This window comes from Diabrotica undecimpunctata, chromosome 5 (assembly GCF_040954645.1).
Source record: "Diabrotica undecimpunctata isolate CICGRU chromosome 5, icDiaUnde3, whole genome shotgun sequence".
NCBI lineage: Eukaryota > Metazoa > Arthropoda > Insecta > Coleoptera > Chrysomelidae > Diabrotica > Diabrotica undecimpunctata.
Window position 1 is genome coordinate 116,495,893 of NC_092807.1, and position 15,927 is coordinate 116,511,819.

Consider the following 15,927-nt stretch of genomic DNA (forward strand, 5'->3'; position numbering starts at 1 on the left):
AATTTACATTTAATAAAATGCACACACATAATATTTTCATCATTACTATATATTGTGTACCAGACAGCATCCTAATACAGGGTATTATATTTTCAGCATTCAGTTTACCAGGTACCGTTCACCTGAAGATGCATAGTTAATTATATTATGCAAAACCGGTCGTTGATGATAGAATAAATTGATTTTAATTGTTATTCTTATTTCTTTTGCCTAATTTAAAATTGACTCACACAGGCAACATGTTCAAAATTTTAATATAGATTTACAAAGTACTACTTTCATCTCATACTCCAATACTCCACCATGGACAATAACATTGCCCACTATAAACACCAGTCTTTCAACATATAACAAAAAGGAAACTCTCAGTTCAGTCCTAAAGTCATCCTTCCTGGAAGTCATCGACAGCAAAGAGTATGACTCGACCATCTACACAGACGCTACTAAAGTTAAATGCCAGGTTAGGTTCTTCTGTCAGTTATCGACGAAGTTATAGCTACCTACCGTCTTCCATAGGACTGTAGTATTTGCACAGCTAAACAATCCGTTGTCATAAAAGCACTAATTTGTTCAATCTACACAAACAAAAACCCTGCAATCTGCACGGACTCACTATTATTCACCCTATCTATCCATCTATCTAATCCATTAATTTAAATTATCCACAATGCATGTCACCACCCATAACTAAAAGATAAGAAGGTATTGGTTAATATTATTTTCAGTCCATCACATGTGGATATTACAGGAAATAAAAATACAAATCAAACAACCAAAGAGGCATCCCGTTCTCATATTCCTGAAGAAAGTATTTAGCTTGGGGTTAATTTACAACATATAGGCAATCAAATATACTCGAGAGCACCTCTAAAATAGAACAAGCACAAAACTATATGATATTCAACTGAGAATTGCTACCTTAACATACTTGCATGCTACATGCACTTTGTAGAAGGGACAAAGTTATTATATAAGAGGGCCAAAAATTGGACATTTGTCGCTTAGGTATGGTCACCTGATGAATCAAAGCAATCCTCTTTGGTGCCATATCTGCAGTACCCATATTACTGTCAAACGTATTAATAGTTGAGTGCCCGCTATATTACAACACGTGAAGACCACACAAACTGGATACAGACCTAACAGCTACTCTTAGTGACAAGAGTGACTTTAATAATGCGATAATGTATCTCAAAAATACCGTGACAATGGCCTTTGTTGTTGAGACTCGTTAATTCGAATACAAAAAAGAAATCACAATTTAGTTAATAATAAAATTATGAAAAGGAAGACTCTACAAAATATTTCAAATTCATCCAAACAATATGGATTAATGTATTAATTAACTTAGTTAATTTTCCTTTTAAAAAAAGTTATAGTTATTGATCTTGCTAAACCTACCTGGCACCACTATTACCATTGGCATCATAAGAGTCGCAAGATCATATACATTGGACTCGTTACAAATACTATTTTACAATGCCTTGGTAGAAAATAATAGATCATTTAACAATAATTTTCTGAAAGAAGGACTGGTGTTTGTAACAATAGAATAAAGTTTATCTCTAATAATAAACTCCTTAGTTAGTGTTAACATCCCCAATTTTTAAAAATGACCTCTACAACTTTTCCCGTATATGACCAAAATATTTTTTACCTAGAATATCGACTGTAGGTCCTCAGAAGAATAAAAGTCATGAGGTTATTATTTTAAAACTCTTCAAAAAAAGAACTTTATTTAATTCATATAAGTATAATATAAAGTCTTATACAGATTAAAAAAATAAGAAGAAAGTAGTAATAAAATTTGATTTTAGGAAATAGAGTAATATTTGCCTTCCGAAAAAGAACCAAAAAATATTTTCCTTACAAGAAGAAGATTTACGATGTTGATTACTGCTATAAGCGATTTTTCGAGCAGGGTGTGACTCGCTCCAATAAGTTTCTGGCACACGACTCCCACAGTTTTTCCTTACTTTTTGTGATATATGATACAAAACAACATGTGGTATTTTTATTACTTAATGGACTCTTGTAATCTCAACTGTAATAAATATTATTAATTCAATTGTAGATTGTTTAATGAGTAGTATTTTAAAATAATTAATACACTATCACTTATAACTAAACATTCATTATTTAACAAAAAGATCAAGAACTTTGTAAAATAGCTTGAACAATATTTATATTATTAGCTTTACACTAGGACGGATTTGTGAAAAAACGACACATTTGGATGTAAGAGGTGGTATTCGGATATTTGCATAAAAAGTTTTGTGATAATTTTAGTATTAACAATTGACTCATCCTCCCTCTCAAATATATCGGGAAAAGGAATAAAAAATTTTAAATATTTAAAAATTATCAATTATTTTCTACTTTCCTTGCTTACAACTTTAAAACAATTTATTTTGGAGCAAAGTTGGAATATAATAAAATGTTCGTAATTAAATTTTCTATAAGATAAGACTAGCTCCAAATAATATTAATTTATTACTCTTGAAAAATAGCAATTAATACAGAAAAGTAGGCCGAAACAAGCTTTTTCTTATTTAATGTTTTTTAACCACTTAAATTGCACTTAGGACCTTTATAATTAGCCCAAGAAGAATTATTTATAACATATCTTATAATTATAAAAACCATCGGTCTTGCTCGTGAAAAATATCAAAAAAGTTAGGTTGAAGAAAATTAAATTTTTAAGTTCAAAATCGGTATACGTAAAAAAATTTTATCGGCTATCAATGGAGCAATGTTAACTTGAATAGAGACATCTAAAAATATATATATATATATATATATATATATATATATATATATATATATATATATATATATATATATATATATATATATATATATATATTATAAATAAGTAAATTTATTTATACGCCGTCGTCAGGTTCAAACATGTCATCGCTGTGAATCATAGGAACAAGATAAATTATGCTAAGAATGCTAACTTTAAGCCCCAAAAATATGCAAAAACTTTACTACTCCTACTTACAGCTTCTCTCTAAAACCACTCTCCCCCTTAAGTAGAAAAACGGAAAAAATCGATTTAACACGAATCTGTAGGTCGTAGAAAAAAATATTTTAATTAAAAAAAAATCGATTGCCTGTAAAGTCGGTTTTACGGGCGAAAATTTTACGTGACAACGTCTTTTTCTCGGTAGAATATTTATTGATATGAATATTATTAAATTGCACAATAGGAACAAGGAATTGAATCAAAATAAGAATTGCACAAATTTTAACTATAGAAATATATTTTGTTTACTAAAACATTGTACATGTAAACTTAAACTTAACTAATTTCTATTTGAGTGATTTTGTTGAGGATAGGACGATGATTCAAGCACGCACCGATTCAACGCGCCTAATTCTCTAGTGTTGCGCGCGCAGCGGACCGATCATGTTTGAGTGGGAGAGAGACGCAAGGCATTCGCCGGTCCGGCGGGCCTCTCTCTCGTTCGGTGACTCACTGTAACAGACGTGAGCGGGCGTTACACTTTTTCATGAATGACTCCGAGCCACAACCTAATTTAAGACGTTATCACGTCAAAAATGTAGCTGAGATAATTTTAAACAAAAATGTTTTTTACTACTTATTATTTAAAATTAACCGTTCTCTCAGAAACAATGCTTTAAGAGACAAGCGATTTTGAATGTCAGCTACGCGCGCAAAATCAATTTTAAACATTTGTATTAACTCGACAGTAAAAATTCGATATTTGGTAATCAGTGTCAGTCAACACATTTTGACTGTTTTGTATATGTGTGTGTATTTTTTCTTTGTTTCATGTTTGTTGTTATATGTTGTGTTACATGTTATACGTAAGTTGTGTAACTTGGGATTGTCTTAAATAGTTAGCACTGTGTAAGATTGTTGATTATTGTGTATTGCATATGTATTATTTATAAATTGTAGATAATATTCCGACTCCGACTTCATATTACAACGCTATTTTTGGTATAATTTTGTTACTAATTTCTTTTAGCATTGGCAAACAAAGGCGACTACATTCTGCTAATGAGTTTGCTATCTATTTTTCTTGGTTAAATAGAATGAGAACTGCCTCTTTCACTTTTTTAATTTTCTTGTCTGTTTCTTTTATAATTATTGATGCATCTTTCGAATTTATTCTGTGCTCGTTGACCCTGACATGTTTGCATATCCGAAATTTGTCGAAGTCTCTGCTCTAGATGTATGTTTCGTGCTCATTTATCCTGCCACTTAGTGGTCTTGCGGTTTCTTCCACGTATAAATTGTTTAGAAGAATTTAAAAATAAACACTTTTATAACAAGACTCAACTAATTTTTTGCACAAACTGAACACTCAAACAACTTTAAAACCAATTCCATCGAAAGCAGACTTTTAAATGTTAGTTTGTCATCGTACAACTATCTTCAAATTAAAAAACAATTAACGATAAATAACAGGTAGAAAGTTATATAAATTCCAAGTAATTTGTTAATAGGTCAATTAAGTTAAACGTTTACTCATCATAACTGTATATATTGGTTTGTCAGTTGGAATGTGCTGTTTGAAATATTACCCGTTTTTCCCAAACTTAATAATTTCCACGGCCGGTCCAGTCAATTTGACTAAATTAAGATCTTCATAATTTTGAGCGCATTTTTTTCGTTGAGACTTAAAATAACGATTAATAAAAGAATACAATCTTAATGGGAAATTTGTATGTTTATAAAAAGAGTTTTTTGATATTACGCTTGAATGATAATATTTGACCTGATTATATGTACCTACCACTCACATGATAAAAAAGATTCTAACAGCGCAACCCGTGGGAATGAGAAGACGGGGTAGACCAAAGCTGAGGTGGATGGACGGAGTAACACAAGATGCCGAAAAGATCGGAGTCAGCCACTGGAAAATGCAAGCAAATGACGGAACAGAATGGCGTAGAAAGCTTGAGAATGTCGAAGGCCCTCTAAGGGCTGTAGCACCAAGATGATGTTGATATGTACCTACCTACAGTTGACTTGGCTATATGCCGGTCCTGGCAGCTTGAGTAGCTGTGATAATTATACAACAATAGAGTATTTACAATGGATTATTTAGTTTTACAGCTGTTATTAAAATAACTTTTATAATGAGACACTAAATTTCTGGATACAGTATAACTTGGATCTCTGGGTGTAAAAACATAAAAAAACATAATCTTCTTCATTTGTAATCATTTTAATAACGCATTTATTTTTTAGGAATAAAAACAACGGTAAAGTATTCACTTTGAAACTTAATAAACCATTTTACATTATAAATGTAATAAATAATTGTAGATTAGATAATTAAAATATGGTTAGTCCGTCCCTGTTCTGGGATCTCATAAATTGAGTCAGTATTCGAGGTACTTGTAACCGTTCCTAATCCACTATCTACTATAATAATCCGAGACGAATATGACCAGAACCATATATTTGCATCCCGGTATAATTAATAGTCCAACCAGCAGGCAGGATTACGAATATACGCAAAATTGACATGTGTATACAAGTGTGATACAATTGTTGCTGAATATGTATGCGAAAGATGTATATCAAAATGAGATATGAGTTGAATAATGACCAATGTAAATTTATTTATTGTTTATGCAAAACAGATGCACTCCTAATTTTTAATAACTGGAAACAAGTTGTTTAGCATCCTGAATTTGGCTGATATATTCGGCAGTTTCAAGCGCAAATAATTGCCAGTTTGTAACGATTTGTGCAGGATAGGATTGTTAGTTTCCTAGGAAATTTATGTGAACCTGTAAAACTGAAAAATTAGAAACAAAATTATCGAGTATCAATTTTCTTGTATAATTTAGTGTAACGATATTAGGCAATATTATATTAGTTTGTTTTGATAAGGCAATAAATTCGTCTTCAGGTGGAAAAATAAGTGTGTTGTAACGCAGCACAAACCTGCTATAAAAACAAGACCACATGTATATCTTACCAAATATTAGATTAGTCACGGTCCGCAGATACCCTACTTAAAGTCTCTTCCAGGGTTTTATGCGTATTAGGATGTTATTTTATTTTCATTTATCTTAATACTAACACTAAAAACACATCTTATTTATATCATTTCATTTACCTCACGCTACAAATGTATTTATTAGACTAACTCTCTGCAATTTAATTTTCCTTGTATACGTTTGCGTACCTACATAAAAAGTTGGCACTGACTTATTATCCTATGTTTGGAATTTTCTTATATATGGAATAGCTATTTCCTCATGAATCCTACAAGCTATTTATCGAAAGTACAAATCTGAAAAGGAGTTTAGTATGATATACAGTAGATGCTTATAAATATTTCCAATAATTTGCGTATGGGTGCAAATTTATGCGCTGTTTTAGTTATCGCTTTTGTTTATTATTATCAAACTTATACAGTTAGAAACAGGCACACAGCTAGAAATTGAAACCTGTGCCGCGACATCTTACCACGAAATAATATATTCCCAAATTGTAGCGAGCAAAGTTGATCAACGTTAGAGTTATAAACACGTAATGCACCAGATCATAATAATAATCCAATGAAGGCTTAGACTTTTGTTTTATTTATCTATTTGGTGTAATTTTGCACAGCGGTATTTTCACTTTTAAGAATAATTTCTTCATTTGTATAAAAGATAATAATATCTAACATTTGTTCAGTAGACATTAAGTTTCTTTAGGGAAAAAAGTATCCTGGCTTTTTCATTGGGGCTTGGTAAATGCGTAACAATACTTCTCGCTGCAGTATGACCCCCTTCAGAGTTGTTCTGTAGACCAACGATGCCCGTCTTTTCCAAGTAAACTTGCGATATTTATAACTGGTTCTATTTAATATACATAGCTTTGTAAGAGCGCAGCAAGGGGCTCGGTGACATATACCTGACATGGCTAACTTCAGACCAGTCAAAATATGTTAAACAACTTGATATAGATTCATATATGTCTGATTTTCTGAAATATTTGATAAATAAATATGGCGCATTAATTATAAAACTTGGCGCAGTTAAACAGCTAGTCAGCTTACAGTCGAAAAACTAAAATACACCATAAAAAAAAAGAAACTTGGGGAACGTAATGATTCACGAGGTAGCATAACCTAAAATGACAATGGGAATAAGTGTAAAACTACCACCAGATATTAACGTACAGGGTCCAAATGCGACAAGTAAATGGAAGTTCTGGAAAACCAATTTCGTAGAATATTTACTAGCAATAGGACAACACCAGTCAGCAGATAAAATAAAATTGTCAATTTTAAGAAATATAAATGGGACTGAGTCTGTCAAAATTATGTCCACATTCACCATCCCACAAGCCGAAACTAATAGTTATGACTTGATGATTGCTAATCACTAATGATGGTCAATAATCGAAAAATATGTTAATCCAAGGATGAACGAATCGTTTAAAAGATACAATTTTATCATAAGAGTTCAGAAATGAGAGTCGTTTGGGCAGTTTCTTACTAGATGTAGACATTTCATTCGAACATGTAATTAGAATGAAGTTGATCAAAAACAAATAGCCAAAGATAAAGCTCTAAGAGAAAAGATATTTATGGGCATTAGAAATATAGTTACTAGGAAACTTAGTTGGGAGTGGACAAACTTACCCTACAAAAGACCATCGAATTTTGTATAACTAGTGAGCAAAGAAATAATCAAAATTTAAAATTTCACAACGAAGAAAAAGATATCGATATAGAAGAAGTTCATAAAGAAAGTAATAAAGTAATACCAACGGTATCCAATGAAAAATTCAAGTGCAAATGTTTGTCAATTACATAACGACCAGAGAATGGCCAGCGCGTGGAAAGAAATGTGTGTTTTAAACCAAGTCATGTAGAGTCAAGAATATTGATATTACGGATGAAGATAGCAAAGATGGATCATCTGGTATTGTAAAAAGTGTTAATAAAGTATATCAAGATGTAAATATTTAAGATGAAATTATAGAAATTGAAAATAAAATAATTAAAGTAAAACTTGACACAGGTACAGATATAAGTATAATTCCATTAAAATTTTTCAAGAAAATTGGTAAACAGTTTAAAATTAGTGACAATCAGTATGTACTTAAAGGGTGGGAGGATACTCGGGCTAAAACAATAGGTGTCGTAAATGTAGTTTATAAATATAAAAATAAGTAGATATTTTTATGAGAAGAATTATTGATGGGGCAACTCGAGTTCTTAAGTAGTAAATTATGTATTGATCTTAGATGATAAGATAATTTTAGAGATGAATTAGATTGATTGACAAAAAGAGAAGCAATTGTGACCGTCAACGAAATTGACCGGAGGGCAGCCATAAACCGCATTGTTATTATAGAAAAGCAAAATGGTAGGTTACGTTTATGCGTAGACCCATGAGACTTAAAAATGTTTAATTTATATTTAAATGGGAATAAGCCACAATTAAAGGTTAAAATACGTTTATTGACGTTTCAATTTCCACTTCGGAAATCGTTCTCAAAATACAAACATTAGTAAATTAAACAAATTTTGTTTTTTGTTACTTAGTGAAAAAATTCTTCTAATAATTTAATTTTATCTGACTCATCTATATTGACAATTCAGACATACCTTATACATTTTAAAGTAGAAGACTTTAAAATGATATTGCCAATATTGTTGAGTTGCGTTCCTGGGACGACTTTACTTATAAGATAGTTCATTCGATTACATGAAATCAACTTTAACTTGAGAATATCCGCCAGAAAAGATCATAACATGTAATTCGTCTTTAAAAAGACAAATACATGCCATGATGACAGTAAAATTCTCCTGTTAGTGATTCCATAGTAAATTATGAGGGAAAAACCAGGAAAAAAAAACCTCATAATACTATCCCGACATGGTAAGTATTTGATCGTGCATTTAGTTTACCTTCAATAAACACCAAATTCCGATTTTATATGTTTGTTATTTAAAAAAAAAAACATAAATGATGTATTCTCTATATGTTACTGACTTACCAATACTGGTATTTTCCTTTTAATAACTTCCTCTTTCAATATGGGTAACCAGATCCTACTACATTCTGCCGAGGAATTCGCGACACAATTGGTCTCATTTAGCATAATTAGAGCCGCTTCTTTGATTTTTCTCTTTTTACCATCCGTTTCTTTTAGGACTGTATTTGAATCATTCCATTGAACCCTATGTTCATTATCCCATGCGTGTTTACAGATTTGAGATCTATCAAATTCTCTATTTTTAATATAGGATTGATGTTCACTTATTCTAACATTTAATGGTCTTGATGTTTCACCTAAATAAAACTGATCGCATTCACAAGGTATTTTATAAATGCAATTCTTTGTCCTTTCTTGTTCATTGTTAGGTTTGGTTTTGGACAAGATAGATCTCAACGTGTTTGTTGTTTTGAATGTTGTTGAAATGTTGAATTTATTTCCTATCCTTTTAAGCTTTTCCGATAATTCTTTTATGTATGGTATTGTTATTGTTCTCGTATTATTCCTTGCATATGCTGTAGGATCTCGTTCTAAGTTGTTTTGTTCTATTCGATCGATTGTTGAAAATTCCTTATTTATAAACGATAAAGGATAATCATTTTTTAATAAAACAGATGTTAACAAATGTTTTTCCTCCAAGAACGAATTTTCGTTAGAACAAGTAATTTTGGCTCTATCGTATAAGGATTTAATAATTCCCTTTTTAATATTAATATTGTGATTTGATTTGAAATTTAAATATCTGTTGGTGTGTGTTGGTTTTCTATACACCTGAGTTTCGTATCCAGTATCGTTCTTAGAGATTAAAACATCCAGAAAAGGTAATGTGTTATTATATTCCTTTTCCATGGTAAATGTTATTGTCTCTTCTTTATCGTTTATATCATTTAGGAATGTGTCCAACAACTCTGATCCATGAGGCCATATTGAGAATACATCATCTACATACCTCCACCATACTGAGGGTTTTAAATTTTGTTTAGAAACAATATTTGTTTCAAAATCTTCCATAAATATATCGGCTAATAATGGAGATAAACTAGAGCCCATTGCTAGTCCAAAACTTTGTTTATAGAATTCATTATTTAGTTGAAAGTATGTATTATCAGTACATAATGTTATTAACTTATTATTAACATATTATAACATAATTGTGTCGCGAATTCCTCGGCAGAATATAGTAGGATCTGGTTACCCATATTGAAAGAGGAAGTTATTAAAAGGAAAATACCAGTATTGGTAAGTCAGTAACATATAGAGAATACATCATTTATGTTTTTTTAAATAACAAACATATAAAATCGGAATTTGGTGTTTATTGAAGGTAAACTAAATGCACGATCAAATACTTACCATGTCGGGATAGTATTATGAGGTTTTTTTTCCTGGTTTTTCCCTCATAATTTACTATGGAATCACTAACAGGAGAATTTTACTGTCATCATGGTATGTATTTGTCTTTTTAAAGACGAATTACATGTTATGATCTTTTCTGGCGGATATTCTCAAGTTAAAGTTGATTTCATGTAATCGAATGAACTATCTTATAAGTAAAGTCGTCACAGGAACGCAACTCAACAATATTGGCAATATCATTTTAAAGTCTTCTACTTTAAAATGTATAAGGTATGTCTGAATTGTCAATATAGATGAGTCAGATAAAATTAAATTATTAGAAGAATTTTTTCACTAAGTAACAAAAAACAAAATTTGTTTAATTTACTAATGTTTGTATTTTGAGAACGATTTCCGAAGTGGAAATTGAAACGTCAATAAACGTATTTTAATCTTTAATTGTGGCTTATTCCCATTTAAATATAAATTAATTTAAAATGCCACAAGAAAATAGCTTCAGAACAATATTAAAAATGTTTGTGCACAAATGATGGGTAAAAATATATTTTCTGTATTTGGTCTCTCTGAAGATCATTATCATTTGGAACTTGATGAGGCATCATGCTGGAAATGCAGTTTTGCAGCATCTTATAAAATTTTCAGATATTAAGTATTGCCATTTGGTTTATCAAAGATCTGTTTCAAGAAGTAGTAGAAAATAAATTTTAAGGTATAAAGAATTTATTAATTTTTCACGATGCTATGATTGTTATAGGAACAATAAAAGAAGCGCATAATAAAGCTTTTAAAAAAGTGTAATAAAGGGCTAAAGAAGTAGAAGTTTAATAATGACTATGATTTCAATATTGTTAAAAAGAGGTCAAATGTATGGGTTCAGTTTTTTCACATAAAGGGATGCAAATAGATACTGATAAAATGGAATCACTTTGAAAACTTAAAACCAAATAGTAAAATAGAGTTGCAAGGTAGTTTAGGTGCATTTAATTACGCTTGACGCTACATTCTGAATATGGCTGAACATATTCAACCTCTTTTTGTCAATTACTTAAAAATAATGTAGAATGTGTGTTGCTCCTCTCACATTAAAAATGCTTCAATAATTTAAAGAACATCATTTGTAAATCACCAGCATTAGTCCCGTATGTTGTTAATCAAAAACATATTTAATATGATGGATCTAAAAATGGCCTAGGCGGCTGTATGTTCTATAAATATAATAAAGTTTTAAAATTAGTAGCTTGTGCATCACTACATATGATTGATAGTGAGATAAATTATAGTCAGACTGTGAAGGAACTATTTGTAATTTATTAGGTTACCCAAAAATTGTATTTTTGATATTGATGTTCAGTCATATCAAAAACCTATATTATCAAGACCTCCAAAATTAGATATTAGAAAACTGAAAGAAGTTGATATAAAAATCAAACTTTAACAGAAAATATACGACAACCTTGATAAATTAGATACTAACACTTACGAGATAAACGAACAATGGAAAACACTAAAAAACTGCTTCCTCGCTCCATGCAAAGAGGTATTAAAAGAACCGACACGAAAGAAAGGCAATTGGATGACCGACGAGATACTCGGCATGATGGAATAACGAAGACAAGCCAAGAACAAAGACAGTCACAATTACAAAATCATTAACAACAAAATCAGAAACAACGAAAAAAGATAAGAGAGACAAAACAAACTTACTATGAGGAAAAATATAAAGAGATAGAGGATCTTCAGAACAAATACGACCTATTCAACATACATAAAAAGGTTAAAGAAATGGCAGGACTGCAAAAAAGAAACCACAACACAACTCTTTTAGATAAAAATGGAAATACTATGATAACGACTGACGAAAAACTAAAACGATGGGAAGAGTATATGGAAGAGCTCTTCGACGACGAAAGAGGAAACCCACAAGACTTGTCTTTTGAGGACAGAGAAACAAGTGCAGAAATTACAAAGGAAGAAATACTGTATGCACTAAAGAACACCAGAAACGGAAAAAGCCCGGAGCCAGATCAACTGCCTATTGATATCCTTAAAATAAAAGAAAATGAGTACATTGATGTCCTCTTAAAGCTTTTTAATAAAATTTATCAATCGGGTGACATACCCAACGAATGGTTGACCTCAACATTCATTTGTCTCCCAAAAAAGAAAAATGCTAGAGAATGCACCGACCACCGTACCATAAGCCTGATGTTTCACACACTTAAATTGTTTTTAAAGATCATTCATAAACACATTTACAAAACACTTGATATGGATATTGAAGAAACTCAATTTAGATTCCGTAATGGCGTAGGTATTTGTGAAGCTCTATTTGCATTCAACGTACTAATCCAGAGATGCATGGATGTGAACCAAGATATGTACGTCTGTTTCATAGACTACAACAAAGCTTTCGACAAAGTCCGCCACAAAGAGCTAATGGACATCCTCAAAGCAAAACAAATACAAAACAATGACCTTCGAATTATAACAAATCTATATTATAAACAGCAGGCACACGTACGCATTAATGAACACACATCAGAAGAGTTCGAAGTTAAAAGAGGAGTGCGACAGGGGTGTGTATTGTCACCACTACTATTCAATGCATACTCTGAAGAAATGAGGAAGAAACAGCAAGAATCAAGGTCAATGGAACACCGATTAACAGCATTAGATAGGCGGACGATACTATCATAATAACAGACAACCTCCGAGACCTCCAAAAGCTAATGAACAAGATAGTTGAGTATGGAGAGGAATATGGATTATCAATAAACACCAAGAAAACCAAATTTATGAGGATATCAAAAACCCAAAATATTGGTGAAAGCCTGACAAGTAACGGTAGTGCTTTAGAACAAGTTGAAAACTACCACTATCTTGGCACAATAATTAATCATACAAACGATTACTCCAAAGAAATCAAAGTTCGAATAGAGACAGCACGTACAAACTTCAATAAAATGAAAAAGGTACTTTGTGCGAGGGAACTAAAATTGGACTTGAGAGTTAGGCTGGCAAGGTGTTATATTTTCTCGACTCTGCTTTATGGGATAGAAGCATGGACACTTAACGCGTCGACTGCTAAAAAGTTGAAAGCATTTGAAATGTGGGTGTATAGAAGAATCCTGAAGATATCATGGACCGAGCATGTAACAAACAACGAAGTCATGAGAAGAATCAACAAAAGAATGGAAGTATTGGAAACCATCAAGACACGAAAGCTGCAATACCTGGGGCATGTTATGCGTAATGAGAGATACAACCTACTTCAATTGATTATACAAGGGAAAATCCAGGGCAAGAGAAGTGTAGGAAGAAGAAGAATCTCATGGTTGCGTAACTTGAGGGAATGGTACGGATGCACATCAATTGAACTATTCAGCAGCAGCATCTAAGATTAGAATAGCCATGATGATTGCCAACCTCCGTCGCGGAGATGGCACGTGAAGAAGAAGAAGTTTAGGATAAATATAAATATACATGACCCAGAAATGTTTAAAATGGTCTATTCAGTGAGGAAACATTTTACTATGAGCCAGGAAAAGCATAAATGAAGCATTGGTAGTAATTTTTGATCTTTATTACAATGAATGACCAAAAGAAAAAAATATTTCTTAAGTATAAAAAAGTGCTATGGTATAATGGATTCACTGTATTTTGAAGTTTGGATTGTTTTCATTAATGACAAAATAATTATTTCTAGAAAACTTAGGTTTGCAATGATAAAATTGGTTCATAAAGGCCGCATAGTAGTGGGCTAAACTATAAAAAGCCACGAGTATATTTTATTGGCTAGGACTTAAAAAAATGTAAAAATTATTATAGAGAAAAATATATTAGAATTATGACATGTGCCCCACATTACCATCGGAGTAACTGACTTGCAGAAAAAGCAGTCAATATAAGCAAGCAAATTTAAAAAAAAATCTGATGAAAAAAATATCGATTTTAGAGATCTTGTAATGAAATATACTAATACCTGTATAATAAATCTCGATGCATCTCTAGCTCAAATAAAACAGAGCAGGAGCCTGAGAGAACAATTAGCAACTACAGCTAATAAATTAAAACTTACAATCCAAAAACAAGTATAACGAAAATATGTGCAAGCGGAAAGAAAAATTACAATTACATTATGATAAGACACCACAAAGAAAACCAGTAGAGTTTAAAAAGGAAAAAAGCATAGTAATAAAAAGTTCAAAAGATAATTATTGGCGTAAAGCAATTGTGTTAGAAAAAGCTAATGAACCTAGATCACATTGGGTGAGAAAAGAAGATAACAATTGTATAAAATAACGAGTTGTACCATGGTATTCAGTCACAAAGTATTCATAAAGATACAGCTAGCATCCACGTAAATGATAGTGTTTATAAAATTATTGGGTGTCCAAGCCCAAATATAAAATCAGTACCTACGTTGAGTCATAGTGTCAACCCAAATATTGAGACCTCTATTATTTATAAGACCAGAGTTGGTCGTAATGTAAAAACTCCTTATAGATGCCGATCTTAGAGGGAAGGTGTTCAATATGCTAAGCTGTTTAACAGCTTAGCAAGGGTCTACGTGACATATACATGATATGGCTAACTTTAGGCCAGTCAATATAGGTGTAACAACTTAATATAGATTGACATATGTCTGATATTCTGAGATATTTTATTAGAATGTATAAAGTAGAAAGTATAAAACAGGTTCATGATATATTTTACTATTACTTTGTTCACTTCCATAAGTATCGGTATTTGAGTTTTCTTCTTCGACAATATCCTTGTCAGATTCGGAATCGGCACCAAAGATATCTTGATATGATCCCCGTTGTTGTTTTATGCAAATAAATTTTTGACTTGCCTTTCCATTTCAGCTTTAGTAACAGACAACGTTTTTCTCAGTTTTTTTTTCAGCAACATGAACTATCACTAACCTCTTATATGGGTATTGAACCCCTAGCGCGTATTGAACCATTTTTTGTGATTGAACATATTGCTTAAATAAGACCGCAACTACACTACTAAAGATATATGAAGCTATATCAAAATTGAATTGCTGCTGCGCATTCTACATTAAGCTAAGTGCCTGGATAGGTATGTCACGCCCAGGAGTGAGCTTTCAGGGTTAAGGCCCACAGATAATATTATCAGAATTTATTCAATGCACTGAAACAAACTATGAGATTCTCATTTATACTGTATCCAGCAATTTAGTGTCTCATTATAAAAGTTATTTTAATAACAGCTGTAAAACTGAATAATCCCTTGTAAATACTCTATTGTTGTATAATTATCACAGCTATCCAAGCTGACAAGACCGGCGTATAGCCAAGTCAACTGTTGGTTAGTACAGATAATCAAATCAAATATTATCATTTAAGCGTAATGTCAACAAACTCTTTTTATAAACATACAAATTTCCCATAATTATTGTATACTTTTATTAATTATTATTTTAAGTCTCAATGAAATAAAAGCGCCCAAAATTATGAAGATCACAATTTAGTCAAATTGACTGAATTGGCCGTGGAAATTAATGTTTTGGGAAAACGGGTAATATCCCAAACAGCACATTAGAACTGACA